Here is a 22,419-nt window from a genome sequence, read left to right on the forward strand (position 1 = left end):
CCAGTATTACCAAACAATCAATTATTTATTATTAGTGTTGACAGCCAGACCTCTTTTTCACTTAGTACAATATTTATCGATGTTTCACAAGCGAACGGTAAATTTTATAATGCTGTTAATAGCTCGAATGCGGTAACGGTCCCGTATCGATTTATTATCGATACAAACGTACTTCTGTTTGATAGAGTCGAGTAGATCGGGAATGATTTTGTTCATTAATGTGTCTTTGATTTTTTCCAGTTTTTTTTTTGTAAACACAGTTGCGAATATATGATTTTTTCCAGTTTTTTTTTTTGTAAACACAGTTGCGAATATATACTGTCAAATATAACGATAAAATAAATAACAAAATTAGCGGTTATAGGTAGTTTCATAAGTGTGTTGTATGTGTTAAGATGGGCAGAAATTGCTCAGTACTTAAGAAAAAAAAGGTAAGAATACTGAACTGAGAGTAGAAGCAGTAGATTGAATTAGCCAGGTATCATCTATATACATGATCTCACATAAATTGCGATCACACATAACCCGTATCATCTAATGACTAACTAAATTATTAAAATGCTTTAAAGCAAAGGAGTATAACAATTCATTTTGATCTTGAACGTTTGGATGAGTAACGTCACCAGCCCTATTAGTGCAACTTGGTCCAAGTACCTATCTTATATTTTACCTACATTTAATTCTACGATTAAGTTTGATATCTCGAAGATTGATCATTTAGTATCAAGATAGGTAATACACGTTTTTATTTGCTCAAAAGGATATAAAAGTGATAAATCTGAGAGTGCTGTACTTTTTAAACTGAAAATTAGTGGGCTCATTGTTTGAAATTATTTTGTATCTGAAGAAAACCTTAACGAGTTAGGGGGGACATTTTTTTGTCAGTAAAAATGGATCACAATTAAATGAGAAAAACTAAGATTTGAGTCGTGTAAACTATTCAAAGAGTGGATGATTATCCGCAGCAGTACGGATTGAACATGTTGATAATGTTCTTGAAGCAACGATTCTTATTGTTAGTTTATTCTTTAAAACATAATTAATATTCTAAACCTCAAAACCTGTAGCTATATTTTAATAAAGTAGCAACAGCAAGCGTGAAAATCTATTGTAGTTTTAGGAACCACAAGTGAAATATTGTTAAAATATATTATTAAGAATTACCCAAAAAGGGGATCTTAAGTGACAATCTTAAACAACGTGGTTTATTTTCATTCAGCCTCTATGCTATAGGTACAATTTTATGACAATTAACGTTAAGCTCAAGGAGCCAATTAAAGAGTAAATAAAATAGAACGGACTAACAAATCACGCCAAGTCAAACCGACATATCTTCCGTAAGAACCTTTTCCGTACTGCCTTTTATAGGAAGCGGCAACCTACCAGCCCAAGCTCATAAACATTATTAAAAAAGTTAAATATCCAATGATACAATATCATATTAACCATTCAATGCAAAGCTGATCTATTTGCTTTATTTATCAATCCGCCTATGACTGCAAAAATGTTCCTAAGGGAATTATTTTGTTACGAACATTTTCAAGACTCATTATTATTGAAATCGAGGACCTCCTAATTCAAATAAAGGAATTTGCAAAACAGAAAATATGTTTTTCTACAAGCTGTTATGCACACCATTAGTCTCTTCTTCTTTTTCTCCACCTTATCCCGTTAGGTGGGGTCGGCACAGCTAATTTTTCTCTTCCATTCTCTTCTATCAGCCGTCATCTCAACACTCACTCCTCTCTCTCTCATATCGTCATTCACACACTCCATCCATGTCTTCTTCGGTCGACCTCTTCCCCCTCTTCTTTGCACTACCATTTCCATACATCTCCTAGTCACATGCATCGTCTCTCTATGCATCACTGTAACCGTCCGCTCTTTAATTTGTTGTCCGCACTTTGATTTGTAATGTACACCATTAGTCATTAGTATTCGCTAATTAATCATTTAATTAAGTCTTTTACTGCCTGTACACTGAATTGGTTATGTCCACTCGTTAGCGTAAACAATTCACGCAAACACGCGTATAAAATAATGGCAATAGATCACAGTCTTGGATAAACAATTCCTTCTTACATAGATTAAGAATGGAAGGAACTATAGCAAAAAGTAATTTACTGTTTGAAATATTTGTGTATCAATGTATAAATTAAATATTTTTTTAAGATTCGACCACTGATGTAAGTCGTGTCATTAAAATTTTGCTTATGTACCAATAGCTCTAGGAAATGAACTTTAAAACTCAAAATAAATTATAGTTTCGATTTAAATAGGTCTTCGATTACAACAACTTCAATACGAAATAAGTTTCTCAACAATAATCTTAAATATTTCATTCGACACGAATAAACACTTCACGATTTCCATAATAATAGAAGTGACTTCGAAAACTCATAATGCTATCGTCTTTAGAACCATCTTGACCGGGTCTCAACAATCCCCATATTGAAGGCACCCCATGAATACTTATGAACCTATTAACTCCAAAAGGCTTTGCTAGAATAACGTTTTCATTCAAATACTAGCGTCAGTTTATTGGCTACGTATTATCCTACCTTTATGATTTACGCTGTAAGCCCTTCTATGGTTATCGTTCTAGTTCTAACTGTTCATTGATTTAATACAATTGTATAATTTCCTTATTACCATAGGTTCATCTCGTATAATATTGTCGGGAGCTATTGTTTAATCTGCGAATCAAATATGAATTATTTATTCTGTGATGTATTGTTTTTGTTTTCAGCGTGACCGAAGCTTGATTATCTACGTTTGTTTGGTTACAGATTACTAACCTAGATTCAGATATTAAATTAAATTGTGTTTTTTTGTTTTTCGATTTTCGCGAGCCGTAAATAAATAAAAAGTGCGTGCGTACAAAGTACACATGTCAGAAGTGAAACTTTTTTGGCGAACTAATTTATAAGTCTTGCTTATATTTATACAAATCTAAAACTTTAGATTTCCGAGACTTGGAGGAAGGGAAAAAGGAAGATATGTTCCCGCCAAAAGTCTGTCAAATGTCAATCTCAAACCTCAGTGTTGACAGTCACATTATGTTTAGATTTCTAAATTGTAAATGACTAATATTTTGCCAATTGAATTGACTAATTTAATTTCATGCTATTTGATTAATGTTCCAAATTCTTTTCATTTCATTTCAATTCCTATTAACATTTTTCACAAAAAAAATTATAAAATATTAGGCTGTATGGTATGATACATTTGCCTTTCCAGTTGGAAAAATACAACAACTACTACTACTGACATTTGACAAGTACTTAATTTCAATAGTAGTTTGATGTCACTTCCGTTGCATACCTGCGTGACGTTCTGTAAAAAATTTACCCTCATGCGCCTAAAGAAGTTTCACTTCAAAAAATAATTACGATTTAATTTCGAATTACGACGAATAAAAACTTAATGTTCTGCTATCACCAATAGCGTGAAGTATTCGAAAGGTCGGAAATAATCAAATGAATACAATAAACTCTAGATTAAATCGTAAAAGTAATTCGAAATGCAATTGTTCATAGTATTTAATTAAGCGTTCATAACGGAAGTGAAACGTCACGTAGCGTTTTATTAGCGTGGTAAAGTAGATCAGCTGTAGGCAGTGGCCTAACTGCACCCCTGACTGTGATGATGTCCAATTACCATCAATTATAGTTTTAAGTATTTTAAACTTTTGTACTCATAAAAATATCATAAAAGTCTTTGATACTTTCAGTCAACGAACAAATTATAATAAAATATATTATTAAACGTAATATACCCAGCGGAATCCTCAGGCTTATAAATAAATGTTCTAAAATAATTAAAGTCGCAGTTGCAGTCGCGACGTGGATCTAAATCACTAATAGGAAGTTGCTTAGCATAATAAGAACAAGTTGTAATTTTATTATATTATTGGTTCTCTGATTTCCCTGTAATAGTGTTAGTGTTTTATAACTACTGTATATTTGTACTTGGAACAATTACATAATGGAAGATAGCGGAATGTCCAGCAAGAGATATGGGTTTATGTATGTCGATGCAATAAATTGTAAATAGCAACGAGATCTAAACAAGTCAATAATTGGATGTTGTAAACCCGCAAACTAAAAGCATGAATTCATTAGAATTATCAGAAAAAAAAAACTCATTATTGCGTTTGAAAATTAGACAGTTTTTTAAAGAAATAACTTTTGACCCTAAAAATTTACTGTTTATTTACACATTCATTATAAAATTTAAATACTTTAAAATAAAAGTATTTTTCAGTGCGAATTTATGAGAAGTGGGTTTTCCAAATTCTGCGTTTACGATATACTAACTTGTAGGAATAAAAAAAAATGTTCTAAAATTGAACCGTGCTTCTAATTAATTACTTCTAATTATAACCTAATTACTTGTGTTATAAGAACATTATACGCCTGAATGTGTTTTCTGGGGTGAAACACAGCAATATTGTTCCCTTAGTTACTGAAGCCTGAATTGCATTAATGTGCGAGGCATTTCTCACATTTTTAATACAAAGGCAGACAAGATCACACGAGTCTTTGGACATCAGCAATCATGGAAACCTCGATAAAAAGAAATTATTATAGAGCCGGACGGTATGTGACGAAAACAGTGTCTGTGGATGAAAGGAATTTTTTTTTCCTACCTTTTTTTTTTATTGCTTAGATGGGTGGACGAGCTCACAGCCCACCTGGTGTTAAGTAGTTACTGGAGCCCATAGACATCCACAACATAAATGCGCCACCCACCTTTGAGATATAAGGTCTCAAGTATAGTTACAACGGCTGCCCCACCCTTCAAACCGAAACACATTACTGCTTCACAGCAGAAATAGGCAGGGTGGTGGTACCCACCCGCGCGGACTCACAAGATGTCCTACCACCAGTAATTACGCAAATTATAATTTTGCGGGTTTCATTTTTATTACACGATGTTATTCCTTCACCGTGGAAATCAATCGTGAACATTTGTTGAGTACGTATTTTATTACAAAAATTTGGTACCCGCCTGCGGGATTCGAACACCGGTGCATCGCTCAACACGAATGCACCGGACGTCTTATCCGTTAGGCCACGACGACTTCAGCTGATAGCCTTGAGAGGCTATATCAGCGTCGCCTTAACTAGTAGGTGAGCTCACGGGGCTCAAACCTGACGACGTTGCTAACACGAACCCTAGCAAGAGCCGTGCTTCGCAGAATCTACTACCGGATCGGAAACGCGACCCACTGAGAAGATTCGGCGAGAAACTCAGTGGGCTGTGTCTGAGGGTTAATTTACTCGTCGAGTCCTTCGTCGCAAGCGACGGGTTCGACGAGAACGATGACCGGTGCTTGAGGTACCTAGAAGCACCGTTAGTGGGTCGGGAGGATCCGAATTGACGTGGAAAGGAGTAGTTTCAGGTGGTAGGGATGAACCTGATGGCGGAACTATTTTGAAACTATTTTGAAAAAAAAAAAAACAAAAAAAACATTAATAAATTCAAATTTCGAATCGAGTTTTATATTTATAATTAGTTACAATTATCTCTATAAATTCTGCATACATACAACCTATTACGTCACATGGAGTTACGTCTCAACTAAACTAATACTTCAGTACTCGAAGTGTAGTGATCCGAGACGCGCGTACTTATAGTATCTGCTCGCGGAATCGTGTTTTTGATTGTGAAAGTGTACGAAAACTGTATTGTGATGATTTGTGCAGTGACCGGAGAATAAGGAAATAATCTTACCGGGAATTATTCATTTTTATGGCTTATTCTGTTAGTATTCGTGAGGTAAGTAAGATGGCATACTTATGTATTATAAAGTCGAGCTTACAGCTCATTTGTTGGTAAGTGGTAACCGTCACTTATGTCGTACCATTGCCTAAAAACCGCAGAAGCGCTATTGCATGTGTAAGAGACCTGGCCGTGTATTTTGAAAATAAAATATATCAATCATTACTTTGGCGTGCTGATATTATATGGTAATTATTAAAAATAGCTATTATTTTTGTCAGAGATTCATTTCGCTTAAAAGCAATAACATTATCTGTTTACGATTAATTTTAATAATTTTACCAAAACCATTTTAAGTACTACCTACATTTCCGCCACTTTTAAACACTAATAGTATCCACTAAGTATGCAAGCACTACATTGATCATCTTGTAAAAATTATAATTTAATATTACGTTCGTATATTTTTTACTATTATGAAGTTCTAAGCGAAAGTATGTTGTGGAACCGAGTTCTTAGTGCGAGTTTTTTAACGTTCTCGATAGCGTAAAAGTTAACTCAAATTTGTATGCAGTTGGAATAGCACCCCAAGCGGCAAACGTATGCAAACTTCATACAAATTTGAGTTAACTTTTACGCTATCGAGAACGTTAAAAAACTCGCACTAGGCACACATGAACGAACTGTTTTATTTCATATCAATTCAGTTGGATCTAGTTTATGTTGTTCCTCACATAGACTGTCTCAATGACAACTGTTACCTTGTTTTTTTTTCTTTATTTATTAATGTAGCCCTCATATACGGTTGTTCTCACAAAGAAACGAATTAAACCGATTCTTACGAGATATTTTGAAGAGAGCTTCGATTCGGCGCCTCGTCTAAAAAAATACTACCGAGTGACATTTTATTTATAGAGTACTAGCGACCCGCCCTCGCTTCGCTTCGGAAACATTAAAACACACATGAAACCAAAAAAAAATATTTTTTTTTTTTTTCAAAAAGTAGCCTATGTTCATCAGGGACAATGTCGGCTTCTAATGGAAAAATAATTTTTCAAATCGGTCCAGTAGTTTCGGAGCCTATTCGAAACAAACAAACAAACAAATCTTTCCTCTTTATAATATTAGTATAGATATAGATAATTTTTAGAGGTATTAATTTTTCTGACATTCGATTTTAAAAAATAAGAACCGCGTAAAATTTATGAAAAAAAAAAAAGAATATGTAACTAAAATAGTCTTACAATATTTTAATATAATAAGTCTTCTATCTAATAAGTCAATATTTATTTTTTATATGTAATAATAATATTTTGTTAAATACTAGTTTCGTATTTATTTACCAAAACAGTTCTTAGTTTTAAACTACTTAAGAAAGTCAAGGTTTAAATTCATCACTATTTAAGTAATAATGGTTCAAAACCATGAATAATGAATACAATCCGACTTTCTTTCCTTGTCTTGAAACTATTCAATTTATTTTAACAGACTTCTTTTGAAAAATAAGCAAACGCTATAAATTCGGAGCGTCTTTTGTATCACTAATATTTTTTATAAAGAATCTTTCTTTTTTCCTTATCTTCTGTTCGTCCTTTTCATTGACTTTCAACGACACTAAAATCAATGGCTCAAATAGATTTTCTTATTGCTAAGATGGATGGACGAGCTCACGGCCCACCTGGTGTTAAGTGATCACCGGAGCTCATAGACAATAACCACGTTAATGGCGCTAAATCTCAATTTTTACAGTACAACAGCTGCCCCACCCTTCAACCCAAACTCTTCACGGCAGTAATAGGCTGGGACGATACCTGGTGCGGACTCACAACATGCCCTACCACCAGCTAACTATAATAATCTATATATCAATACGTGAAGCAAAAACTTTGTACCCCTTTTTACAAAAATTGCGCGGACGGAGGAGTATGAAATGTCCCACATTTAAAGAAAATATAGAGAAGGAGTTCACAATGTTAATATTTTTTTTAAATAATGCATTAAAGAAAAAATTACACACACTGCCATGTATTTGACATACACAGATATGTCTATATACTCTTTGCTTATTGTCAAACTTTAGTTAATGCTTAAAGTCTGGTCAAATTGAAAGTAGGTTAATATTGTTTATCTTTAATATTATTTGTCTATAGTGTAGTCTTGGCGAAATCTGTGATTATAGTGACAGTATAACCATAATAATGTTCAAACTTATAATTTCAATTAATTATAGTCAAATTTCGACTACTGCAGGACCACTAGTCTTAATAAATCATTCATTAATGACAGATATTTTCTATGTAAAACATTCGTATCACATAAATAGCGTGATAGGGCTCTAGTATCAACAAAATGCTTACTTATCTAAACGTTATAAAAGCTGATGCGTTCTATACTGCGACTATAATAGCCCTAGTAGCAGTAACTGACGATTGAGTGATGTGAACGGATGCTTTTTTGTACTAATAGGGAATACAGTAATCTTTGCGTAGCGGTACCGGTAAGTCGACCGGAGCTTATTAAAATTAATCAACTTTAAAGGGATTTACTTGTTGAAATAATAAATTTATTAATGGTATTACAATAAGCATTAGAAGATATGCGGACGCTATTTTACAAATTGATGTTCTTGTAAGCCGTTATAGACTTTGATTCATGTTGGATTTGTCATAGCACGCTAATTTGCATATGAAGATCTTTTAATTTGATGTTTCGCATAATTTTTAACGACCGTCTGGTGTAGTGGTAAGTGACATGGTCACTACACAGGGGGGTCGCGGGTTCGAATCCCGCCAAGGGAAGATATTTGTATGATAAATATAAATGTATTTTCCAGGGTTATGGATGTCTATTAAATATATGTATGTGTATAATAAAAATCTTACATTTATATCCGTTTTCTGGTACCTGTAACACAAGTTCTTTACGAACTTATCACGGGACCAGTTAACGTGGCGTGATTGTTAGTAAATATTTATTTACTTATATATTTAAAAAAAAAAAAAATTAAGACTGTTCTAATTGATGAAGCGTATATTTAAAAAAAACACACAATTCACGGATTATATTACAATGCACTTACCACTCACTCTGCACTACCTTTGGTTGACTGGTAAAGAATGCCTTACAAATAAGTCCGCCAATGCAGATAATCACATAAATAAAAATAAATTAAATCGTGATTAAAAATGTACATTCGTTTTACAAGTTAACTCTTGACAGTCATGTGTCAGCGTTACAAGCGTTCGTCTTGAAATCTTTTGAATCGATTATGCAATTTGCGATACGTCAGCAATTTACATTTTATTTAAGGGAACTGCTGACGGCTTGCTAAAAAATACAACTAAAAAACAAGATAATATATTCTATTTATTTGTTAGTTTATATTTTCGGTTATTAGTTTATGAGTCGTCTATTATCAAAGGTGGCAATCTGTGCATTTGGACAAAAAAATGTTATTGTTATGTCAATACAGATTGATTTGAATATAATCGTCTCCTTCAAAGAATACGGTTCAAAACCTGCATTAAATAAAGGTTAATACTTAACCTGTTATTTATCTAAGATGTCGTTCAGAAGAGTTTTGTGACTGCCAATGGAATACAAAGTCAATAATTCGTTTTTCTGATTTACCATTAACTGTCCAAAAGTCACATTGCCGGCTTTGATAATATTCGACTCATATATACCACCACCAAAATTGTGAAGTATTTGAAACATCTAAAATAACGACAACAAAGAACGCGATATTAAATCGTAGAAAAGGTGGTTTGTAATTAGAAAACAAGATTTTGTAGACGTTTATTTTTTTTCGGTTGCGCCTAACAAGAATTGTGTCCAAGGCCAGTAGTGGTTTACAGATTCGGCAGTGTTTTGGCGGTCTTTATGGCACTAGCTATATTCGAAGTCATTATACCAAATAGCTTTCAACGAAATAATGGCGTTGGCTGTTTAATTGGTCTAAGTTGATTTATTACTGACGCGTGAACAAACTTACAGATTAATTAGTGTTCAATGGTCGCCGGAACCCAGAGATATCAGAATGAAACAAGTTTCGCGTCATAATGGAGTTTTTTAACGGCCGTCCCAGCTTTTAAACTGGGTCGCATGACTGCTTGGCAGAAATAGAACGGACGATGGTGCCTATCCGTGTGGGCTTGCCATCAGTAAATCCAAAATAATAATCGGATTCGATTTTAAGACAAGATGTTTTTCTTGTTCCGTCGAAATTAATTCGTGAAAATGGCGTAAATACTTATTTCATTAGAAAAATTTGTATCGTTCTGTACTGGGCTTATTGTAGTTTACGCAGCGACTGCTTTAAGTATCTCTGTTGTAAGAACAAAGCTAATCTGATTCCTACCGTTAAGTACTCTCTCTCCACAAGCCTCATTTGAAGAAGGAGATATCTTTTTTTTTGCTTAGGTAGGTGGACAAGCTCACGGCCCACCTGGTGTTAAGTGTTTACCGGAGCTCATAGACATCTACAACGTAAATACTGCCACCTATCTTGAGATATAAGTTCTAAGGACTCAGTATAGTTACAACGGCTGCTCCACCCTACAAACCGAAACGCATAGCTGCTTCACGGCAGAAATAGGCTGGGTGGTGGTACCTACCCGTGCCGACTCACAAGACGTCCTACCACCAGTAAATGTGCTATAAATATAGTAGAGGGGAGCTCATTCCGAAGTCGGATGGTACGTAACAAAAAAGATCTCTTGAAGCGTACTGTGGATAAACGCAGCGGTTCTAGGTAGTATGGATGAACTCTACTCCGGCGGCGGGTGGTGCGATGGTAAACACGAGATGATGGGATCATCTCAAACAATTCCTTTGAGCATTTTTAATACATTGAATACATTGTATGAAGTGAACTTAAGTTCGTATGAGTTCGATCCCGTAGCTTTGTTAGCAAAGACTATGCCTTCGAAGTCAGCTCTCGTCCACCAGTCTTAATATAGTAATGACAAGATACTGGAAAAACATCCATAAAAAAAAAAAGTTATATTACTGGAATCAAATGTATAGTTCAACTGCTATCAGTCACTAATAACGTCCGAAAGCTTCGGGTTTTACTCAAATAATCTTAAGGTTCTTGGTCTTTTTTGCGAAGTTCTATTCGAAATCACTGACCTCAAGGTTACTTTTATTATTTATTTTATGCTATCTCATTAACACACTTTTGACTTGCTTATTTGGGTTCTTTAGCGTAACCGTGTGCTTTTTAGTTCTTGTTCTTAAATTTTTGTTTTAGTTGTAATGTAGTGATTTATCAAACTGAAGTTGTTCTAGCTATTTGTGCGAATTACTTTTCTGCGGTACACATCAAACACACAGTAGTAATAAAACGAAGTTTCCACATAAATAGACTAATGCGTAAACACGGCTAAAATTACTACGGATTCTCAACTAATCGGGCGATGATCACATTCTCAACTTGGTTTGGTGTAAAAGATGTTACCGAAACCATCAAGGAGGATGGCGGCATTTAGGTTGTTGCTGTCTATGAACTCTTATAACCTCTTGTCACCGGGTGAGACGTGAGCTCATCCCCTCAGCTAAGTAAAAAATAAATAAAAACGTTCTAATTGGAGGGTGTGCCATTATAATCGATTACATTTTTAATACGTATTATAGTAATGTGAGAACTCCAATTGCAGCAATAGCTATATAATTGTTTTTAATTAGGTATGTGTTAGAGAATGTTCCCGTCCTTGCTTTTGTTTTAAATCATATAAATATTTTTAGTAAGACAATGAAATTAGGCTTTTTTTATATTATTATTGCATCGATGGGTGGACGAGGTCACGGCCCAGTCAGATAGACATCTACAACGTTAATACCGCCACACGCCTTAAGATATTTGTTCTAGTGTCTCAGTTTTTAAAGTACAGCATATACACATGCAACCATAAAATCCGTAACTAACCTTAGTTGTAAGATCAATAATCATATTTTCTGTACACACGTCCAAACAAAAGAAGAAAGCGTAACTTGGAAAGTACTATTCAGGCAGTTAATTAGTTCCAGTGACATCCACTTTTTTTTCCACTTTCTTCTTTATTGAGGCACATGTCTACAACGGACGTGAGTTGCCCGTTGCATATTCTGTCAATTCTAATGAATTGTAATGATAACATTACACGAATATCACTGTTTCTGATTGTCTATTAAACGTTTCATCCGATGAAAATAGTCTATTAAATAATACGTTTGAATATTTAGTTGGTAAATAATCCTTAACTCAGTATGCAGTCAAATACGAATGTTTTCACACAGTTAAGATAATTTAATATCGCTTCATAAACTTGGCAATATAGATAGAGGCAATAGAGGCTTTAACATTTTGAATGACAAAACAGTCGTGATCTTTGTGTCGGTCAACTACTCCGTCTTATCTTATACCTTTAAACGAGCAATTCTTGTATATATATGTGGAGTATTTTTTAGAATTTAATTTTATTTAAATCTGACAACCCAAATTTGTGGATGGTCTGTCAAAGTCAGTAGGTAGTTAGAAAAAAAAGATTAGTGTGTGTGGTGGTGGTAAGATGTAAAAGTGATATGTTGTTGTTTCTTTGTGTAAAAAATAAAAAATAAGTAAGGTGAGATCCATTTCTCGTTATTCCGCCATCCTACATATATATATATATATATATAATCTAAATCTCGGAAACGGCTCCAACGATTTTCATAAAATTTAGTATACAGGGGATTTCGGGGGCGATAAATCGATCTAGCTACGATTTATTTTCAGAAAATGTTGTTTTATTCGTGTTTTCAATAATCAACTCTTCCCGACATCTATTGGCGAATAATAATATTATTTTTCTTAATTGAGGGCAACTAACCGCTTTAAAGAAACAACAAGATGGCGTTATAAAAAAAAAAAAAAAAACGAGCAAAGCTCGGTCATCATCTAGTATTGTTTATCAAACCATTACTGAGGCTCTTTAGAATAACGTTTAATTTCACTTCGGGCAAAGTGTATTGGCGTTGCCTCGGTTTCGTTGCATTTGTTCGGTGACTAGACAACGTTTTCTCGAGTAAGTCGCGAGGTCAGACGTTTAAGTTTTGGCCAGACACGAAACAATAATGTGCCTAGTTTCGAAAGTCACGCGACCCGCTCCAAATCACTTTTGTACGCAAAAACAACAATTTTCGGTTGGATAATAAATAATTCGATGCGATGGCGAAATAGCAATGTTTTTTTTCCTAAAATTGTAACGCAGAAAGTTTGTCAGTAAAGCCTAATGCTAGGCCCAAGTGCGCACAGAACGACGAATTAAGGGCGTCTATGAGAGAGTCAAGTCCGTTGGTCAATATTTAATGACTTGAGAAATGCGAAAATTTTAAATAAAAACAATTTTATGTTCAAAAAAAAAACCGTTTCGTCAAATTGAATTAATACAAAATTAATAGAGTTAGGAAATTTTACTAAAAAGTAATTTAAATTTCGCCATTGACTTAAATTTGGTTGCGTAAATTAGAATCAATTTTAAAATGAAACTCGACCCAAAAAAAATTAATGCAACAAACCGATATTATTAAACACTTCGATCACTGACATCGTTCGAAGAAATTCAAATTATAAAATCCTTTCAAAACATTCTTCTTGAATCACATCCGAGTCACCGACAGCTTAATAATACGTAATGCTCTGTCTATATTCTATTACTTACGATTTCATTCGAAAAGATCGTAATCAGAAGCCATTATCGTCTGAGTTCCACGAATAAGGCTATCGGATCTATGTCCACTTTATTTAGTCAGTAAAATCGAAATTTAATGTGTATCTAGCTGGTTAGCTACGTTAAGGGCTTGACTTACTTAATGTTGAACCACTCATTACAAGCTTTTAAATTATTATCAACATTTTGTTTTCTGTCTTTCTAGAAGTCGTTGCATCTTGACTTGATTTAATTCTTCGAAGGTCCCCAAATAGTGGTGGCGGTCAAATCTATAATTTAATTTATTCTTTTATTTTTATTTTTTTATTGTGTAGATGGTTGGACGAGCTCACAGCCCACCTGGTGTTAAGTGGTTACTGGAGCCCATAGACATCTACAAAGTAAATGCCGCCATCCACCTTGAGATATGAGTTCTAAAGTCCCAGTATAGTTACAACGGCTGCCCCACCCTTCAAACCGAAACGCATTGCTGCTTCACGGTAGAAATATGCGGGGTAGTACCTACCCGTGCAGACTCACAAGAGGTCCTACCACCAGTAAAAATTCAATACTGTCATAGGAGTAATAAATAAATTTTGCACTACATCCCTAGTACGTATAACGTTTTATTCAATAATCTTGGCATACATTTGTTGAGTACAAACAATTTTAAACATTACCACTTTGGATGATCTTTCAAAAGCCATGAAATAGCAACAATAGCGCGGAGTTCAGGTGATTGCGGATCTCCGCCCTCGTGATGCTGTTGTTCCGATAACGGCTCATCGGGACCTTGACTGGCTGGCTGAACTTTACTGTGAGTCACGCCGATACCAATGAGCGGGAGCAGGTTGTGATTACTTGCCTTATACTTCACGGAAAATCCATACTGTTGCGAAATGATCCCAATGCATACCTATACTGAATAATTTAACATTAACATTTATTTAAATAAATAATGATAATTCGAAAACACATTTGTTGATTAAATTGCAAGCATGAATATTAAATAGTTAATGAAAAGAATTGTCGTTCGTTAGTCTCGCTAAAACTCGAGAACGGCTGGACCGATTTGGCTAATTTTGATCTTGAATTATTTGTAGAAGTCCAGAGAAGGTTTAAAAGGTAGCTATATAAATATGAAAAGTCACGGAATTAAAAAAAAAAACAATTTTGTTTTTCCTTTGATGTGTCCCTCGTCAGAAGGATTCTTTTTGTTTGTTTTAAGTTTATTTTATACAAACGTTTAGGTCTTTTATTTACCGATTGAGGCACTACGAAGTCTGCCGGGTCAGCTAGTACTAAATAAAGGACTGGTGTGTAGATCACAAAAAATATATATTACTAAAAAACGCGGTGGAATCAAATTTACCGAAATAAAAACTAAAGACTTTTATCTAGATGAATATACAGTGGAAGACAACCGTTATGGAAAACCAGGCCCACGTTATCCATTTAAAGTAACAAACAGAGTAAGAATGTCGGGAATAGCATCACGTTTGGTTATAGATTCAAATGTCATTGCGGCAGGTCGTGTCCAAGACGTGGGAGATTCACATTTCGCTTCCTGACTATTTTCCGTTGTACTGTAACAACTGGTTTGAATGTTATTACAAGGAATGGTGTTCCGACTTGATCAATTGTGGGCGAGACTTGACGAAACCAACGGCACTTACTGTTTACAGTAATGCCCATTGAATTAGCTGGATCCGTGAATAAGGTGCGGAACAGTGGGCTTAGGGATATAGCGTATTTACTAAAAAAAAAACTAAATACTATTTAGTTTTTTTTTTTTAATTTATATTTTAGTGCGTAGATGGGTGGACGAGCTTACATCCCATCTAGTGTTAAGTAGTTATCGGAGCCCATAGACATCTATAACGTAAATGCCGCCACCCACCTTGAGATATTAGTAAAACTGGTCTTGTGATACTTTTATGCATTTACGTTTATTGCTTCTACTGTGACTCTTGTTTTATAACAATTGTTTCAATGAAGAACATGGTGATATCAAATAAAGTTCCCAGCGCGTGCGAGTATATTTATAATTAAATAACGACAAGTATGTAAATGTTATTTAAGAGCAAGTTTCGAAAAAATCGTGTTTTTTTAAGTAATAATACATATGGATATTAAGTATTATATTGATACAGGAATCGTAATATACGTTTTGGTAAGTGACTGGTACAAGATACGTGCGTAAGAAAAGTGGTCAGTTTCAGGTCAATCAAGTTTGCTACAGATAGTGTATTCGTTTCTTTTTTTTTTTTTCGCCCAGTAACATTAAATGTCGAATGTAAGACTTGTTTGTGTGTATTGCGTCATGTAATAAAATCACTAACAAATTTCATGGAATTACACGCTTATAGCAGAGAGAGAAAGGTTTTCCTTTTTTTATAAAAAATAAATAAATAGTCGTCATAAATGTGAGATTGTTAGCTGTATTTGTTTGGGTCAATTGCTTTTATATCATTTAAAAAGTAGATATAAACTACAATACTCATTTTAATTGAAGCAGTGTCTGTGATGAGTTTCCTTAAAGTCTAACGCACGGGTAAAGGACAGGGGTCTAATTTTAATTACTTTTTTGACCCATTCACGTAATTAGTGTTAATCTGTAATACTATGTGTCCCAACCGGTGGGTCTTATTGTTTTGTCTATTACTTGATGAGAATCGGTCATCAAACATGAAATGGATCCTTAAATGTTGTAGATGAGAGATGACATTATAAATGATAAACATGATTGAACCTTTTTTCATAATGCGGGTGGTATTCAAAAAGCTGTATCTTAATAAAAAATTATCGTATCTGAGTAAAAACGCGTCTAAATTCTACAAAATACAATAATGCAAATAAGCTTTCACATTTTGACACGCCAGAGGTTATGAATTTTCATACGTTGCTCATTTAGTACACAATAGATAAACTAGGTCGAATGCCAACCAGTCATATAAACAATAGTACAAACAAAAGAAGATACAATAGCGTTATAGTAGTCCGCTAAGAACTTTGTGCGTAAGAAACAAATGTTCAGAAGCATACGTAAGGCTGTGTTGAAAAGATTTTACAGTTACAAACTATTATGGTAACCTAAAAAAACATGGAAAAAGTTGATAGAAGAGTTCGTGGTCTTGCAAAAGTGAAACCTGTAGACTTCTAAACTATGTACTATAATCCTGCTATATCACTTTAAAATTGATATCGAAGTATCTATTCTTTGGGATCTCGAACCTCTCTTACCGTAAAATGTTGATTAATAATACCTACTAAAAATCAAAATACTTTTAACACCATAATTAATTTCATAAAAACTATATATTGTATCTTGCTTGCTGATTGTTTTTAATTTCTTTGTTTCTATGTTTTTGTTTCTCTAGTGTTTTAATTTGTTTATCCAATATAAACAAGACCTTTAATTTGGCTTTTTGTTTCTATTATTTGTTATATTATTATATTATGTTAGTTGGCGGTTGGTTCTCCTTGAAAATAAATTAAAAAAAAACTCTATCCACAATACCCAAGGCTATGAGTACTATATTCGTTAAGCTTTATAACTGCATCCCCATTTAAAGTAATTAAACGAAATTCGAGATAGACTAAAGCTATAATCCAATTCTAAAATCACAAGTTAATTCAATGTTAATGAACATGAAATAATGTAAACACATTTATAGGCAAATGATGATTTTTATTAGGGAAATCTATGCGACAGAAATACACGAGTCGGTGGCGTTAAGTTTAGTAACTTTCTCAAAACTGCATAATATTTACAAATATGTATATTAGACTGATTATATTCCTAATGTTGGCATTTGTTATTTTGGTCTACAATCAAGTAAACTAAATTTTATTTAGTTGTTTTTTTTTCTCTAAAATTACAACCATAATGTCGTTCGTTCTTAGTGTTATTCCGAGCACGATTCGCGTAATAAGACCGTGTTACATTCCATTACTAGCACACGGTTTTTATTGCACAATTACCGCGACAATCAATCGGTCACACTTCATTATAAATTCAACTCGATCTATTTGTTCAACCTGCTCGCGGCCGCAATGAATGGCGGGCACTCCCATCTACCCACACTAAAATGATACTCATGCTCGAATACAGGCCGTTTATTGACATGTCTTGCGCAAATAACTTATTTATTTATTTGCTTATTTGAGAACTCAACTCTTTTTTGGGTGTCTTGTGAGGTTTTGAGTCTTTTGAGCCCGCATAGGTACCCTGCCTATTTCTGCCATGAAGCAGTAATGCGTTTCTGTTTGAAGGATGGGGGAGCCGTACTGTTAAAAGTGAGACCTTACAACTCATGTCTCAAGGTGGGTGGCGGCATTTACGTTGTAAATGTCTATGGGCTCCAGTGACCACTTAATATCAGGTGGACCGTGAGCTCGTCCACCCATCTAAGTAATAAAAAATAAAACTTGAACGTAACAGAGTACAAATACCTTAACAGCTCCGATTCTTCGTCAGAGTTGTCAGATGTGTATTAAAATCGATTTATTTAATGACGCAATATCGAGTGGTCGATATGATTGTGAGTCAAGTTGGACAGTTGTCCAACTTGCGCCTACACATTAAACGCATTTACGAACGACACTGAGAAATTGCTACCTGCCCTGCTTACTTGTACTGCGCGTATTCAATGTATGAGCTAGTTAGAAGATGTAGTGGCTACATGTAGACTAGTGATGCTGTAATCTGAATGGCGTTTGTAGACCCCGCACGTACCGTCTGGACTTTGGCATCAATTATATAAAGACTATACCTGTTTTATCGCAGAAAGCTGTTACAAAGCTACTTAGTTTATTGAACAGGCTTGATTTCAGTCTATAAACTATGCTACAGTGAATATAGTAACAGTTACTCAATAATAGAAACTATGGTATAATTAAAGCGCATTATTTGGCTCCGGAATTATGGCACTGATTTTTTATTCTTGGAATGAGGTTTGATAATAATCCGAAACGTTAAGCAGAAGTTCAGCTATGCACAAGCACCGGTTACTCACCATCGGGTGATTTATCTTTCTTTTTCTTTTCTTTTTAATCTTTCAAGCATGCCCATCTATGCTTGAAAGATTAAAAAAGCTTACCATCAAAGAGCTTCTTCCTTTCTTTTTCTTCTTGCCCCTGTCCTGCATTATGTGGGGTTTTGATTTTGATTTTTTGATTTTTATTGGACGCCCACTTTACCGTTGACTTTCACACTCAGGATATTTTTGGTAACATACAACCTTTCATAACAAACCGATATGATATCATGAAAACCTTACATTTCTTATATTTTCTGTTACTGGCGCTACTTTCAATGTTCCATTTATATACGAGTATATCACGTCTAATCTTATCAATTCTTGTTACTCCACACGTCCATCTAAAAATCCTTGTTTCTGCTGCATACATTCTTCCTTCATCCACCGCTTTCGTAGCCCAGCACTCTAGTCAATACAGTCAGTCAAAAATACAGGCTTCTAAATCTTCCCTTTAAGTTTAAAGGGGTATTCATCGGTCCCAAGCTGTTCTCAGAACCTGTCACCATTAGACCATTAGACCTTTCTTTGTGTAGGGTATGGAAAGGTGTTCGAATTCACGGATCATTTGACTTTAACAAGTTACCTACTAAAGCCCATAGATCTCACAAGTCGCCTCAAGGTCGAAGTCGTAATTGCACTGTAACGCTCATCCAACCCTTTAGATCGGAACGTCTAACTGATTTGTGGCAGACCACAGCACACCCTGCCACCGGTAACCAAAATAGGAAATAGAAATTTGATTGAGAAGAACAGGTTCTGCGAAGACGCCGCAGTGGAGGTAGCCCGCAATTGGCCTTATTTTTTAAAAATATTAATTAAATATTAAATTAAAGTAAATTATCTTGTAACGCCGTTGGTTTTAAAGCCATTTTTGAGGAGTTTAATCATTTTCAAAATCCTCTGACGGTGATCACTGCTTATCACAAAGTTAGCAAAGTAAATATTTAATTGGTACCGCTAATTGCTGAGTCTTATACCTATTGTTGTACCGACGATCTCTCTCACAATTGCCATTGTGGTTAGACAATGTTGGGAGCTGACCTCAGGATCGTGATGCAACGTAAGTACAAAGCTGCAAAGGAAGTAAGCGAATCTTTCTCGGAACGTTGACTCAAAGGTGTAAAATACAATCGAATCGAAAATGCGTTCGGTTCTTGTAAGAATACAAAAGCTTTAAGTTGATGACGGGCTTGTGGTTGGATCCTAGAACAAGATATATACTGTCGATTGCGGTAAATAGGTTAATAATATTCAACATCATGAATAATTATTATTACTGGTGGTAGGACCTCTTGTGAGTCCGCGCGGGTGGGTACCACCACCCTGCCTATTTCTGCCGTGAAGCAGTAATGCGTTTCGGTTTGAAGGGTGGGGCAGCCGTCGTTACTATACTTGAGACCTTAGAACTTGTATCTCAAGGTGGGTGGCGCATTTACGTTGTGGATATCTATGGGCTTCAGTAACCACTTAACATCAGGTGGGCTGTGAGCTCGTCCACCCATCTAAGCAATAAAAAATAAATAAAAAAAATCACTTTGATTGCGATTATTAAAAAACCTAGCCGGTTTGTTCGTAATATAATTTTCACGTAATTCTGTAATTCATTATATCATTATGTAATTCATTATATTATGTTTAATGTGCATATTTATTTATTTATTTATTTGTCTTCATTATTTAATCATATGCTTGAGGTTTTGTCTATTTGCATCGATTTCTCTGATTTATTTAAATAATAGTACATCACAAGTCACAACATACCGGCCGTATGTTTTTCAGGAATAACCTTGGCAGGAAGAGATAGCTTTTAGCGAAGCTGTTCAAATTGTACCTGCCTATTGAGTGACAATTCAATGCTAATTTTGTTTCAATGTACAACAAAGTATACTCTTTTGTTTATTCTCTGTGGGGTCATTTTGGTTCTGATGTCTGCTATAAAGTAGAAATTACTGGTGAACAGATGTATTATTGGAAGACTGCATGACTAAATACAACCTACCTTTCTCTACTGGGAATTACTCGTGGGTTTTAGGTTGAAGGTCTAAAGGTCTTGAACATACTTCAAGATCTCCACAGCGTGAAACGAAACGTATATGCTAATTTACCAGCTCATAAAATCTCTTTAAAAAAAACAGTCTGCGGACTTTTTGACCACTATTTTATTGAGATTATATTTCATCCCATATCATCTAATCTCATTTCATTTCATTTTCATTTCATTTCATTTCTAGCCATCCCACAATATTATTTTTCAAATAAAAAAAGTTTTCATTATAATTAAAATAAGACTTGACTTAAAGATCTTAGTTACCAGGTCATAAAATCCTTTAAAAAGAATCAAGACTTTGCCGCCTTTTTTATAAGTTTACATATTTTTCAAATTATTATTGTCGGACTAAAAATATATATCAATACTTCAACAAACCGACTTATTGTTTATCCCGAGCGTGAACATTGTATAATAAACAGTTGAAATTTCAAAACCCACAAGAAGAGTAGCGTCACTCCCTCTCTCTTGGAATAAGGTGGGCCGTGAGTTATGTGAGTTCTGCGAAGCACTGCTCTTACTAGTGTTAGTGTTAGCAACGTCATCAGGTTTGAGCTCCGCGAGCTCACCTACTAGTTAAGGTTACGCTGAAATGGTCTCTCAAGACCATCAGCTTAGGTAGGAAAAAAAGAGTTATGTACATGTAAAAAATATTAATTTATGTTTCCTTGTTACAGATGAAGCAAAGCCGACGATCTAAGGAATGCTAATTCATAAGCGTTATAAATCTAGCGTAAGTACATAAATGATAACCATGTTTTGTAGCCATACAAATACATCCGCTCTTTAATTACCAATTTACTTTGATTAATTATGTAATAAGTTAATGTTTACGTGTTAACTGGACGCCGTTTGTAATGTAATTTACTCTAATCTATACGAGAAAAAAAAATGGCGTGTCTGTTTGTAATAACAAAATAACCACTTTTTACTAAATACGTAAGTATGTATACACGGTATACATATACCGAAATAACTTTTTTTTTAAATGTCTGTCTGTCTGTTTGTTCCGGCTTATCTCTGGAACGGCTGGACCGATTTTGACGGGACTTTCACTGATAGGTAGCTGATGATATAAGGAGTAACTTAGGCCTTACTTTTTTTAGACTAGCTTCGCCCCGCGGCGTCACCCGTGGTACGACAATAACCGCAGGACTCAGCTAGTGTAGTATAAAGTAGAATTAGAAGGGATTTATGTGGTAAGCTTTAATCAACTAGGTAATGAGTCTCATAACTTGATATATGCGTAATATTTATTATCTAAAAAATATTGTTAGTTTGGCTTTTGCTACGGCACTACCTGGTTCAAGAGAAAGATTCTTCTGAAACAATTGCGTTCATCGAGAACGTTAATGCTTAGGCTAGTGAACGAGCTGACGGCCCACCTAGCGTTAAGTGGTTACCGAAACCCAGAGATATCAACAGCTTAAATACCGCTACCCGCTTTGAGATATGGGTTCCGAGTCTCGATTTTACAGTACAAAGGCTGCCTCACCCTTCAAATCGAAACGCCTTACGGCAGAAATAGGCAAGGTGGTGGTGTACTTAGCCGTGCGGCCTCACAAAAGATCCTATCACCAGTAATTACACAAATTATTATTTATATAATAATATCTATACATAATAATATGTATATAATTATTATTATTAATCAAAAGAACGGGTTACGAAAAATGCAGCTTAATGTGAAGTCATTATAAATAAAACTCCTCGACAAACCAAAGACCACCGTAGTTGGTTTGTCGGGGAGAAGTTGTTCTCTCTGTTCATTATCAGCAATCGAACTTTTAATGGTCCATTTGATGGATTACGTAGAGTCGAATCTCGCACGTTGTATATTACATACGCCATTCAATCATTTGAAGTTAAATTGTAAAGGAATTTGAGGTGTATTTTTAGACATTGTCTTTTTTGTGTTTTCAATAACTATAAT

General features: G+C 34.7%; 1 protein-coding gene across 6 annotated transcripts in view; it reads left to right on the forward strand.

Moving 5' to 3' along the window:
- LOC101741348 (cadherin-99C) overlaps positions 1–22,419 on the forward strand; it is a 171,500-nt gene that overhangs the window by 75,712 nt on the left and 73,369 nt on the right. For 5 of the 6 annotated variants that reach the window (XM_012689959.4, XM_062669108.1, XM_062669106.1 and 2 more), the window contains one exon: positions 21,164–21,219. The gene's annotated coding sequence lies outside the window, so the exon portion shown is untranslated. Of the gene's footprint in view, positions 1–5,604; positions 5,785–21,163; positions 21,220–22,419 lie in introns of those variants that run through there. The other variant, XM_012689961.4, reaches the window with a different exon arrangement.

This window comes from Bombyx mori, chromosome 6 (assembly GCF_030269925.1).
Source record: "Bombyx mori chromosome 6, ASM3026992v2".
NCBI lineage: Eukaryota > Metazoa > Arthropoda > Insecta > Lepidoptera > Bombycidae > Bombyx > Bombyx mori.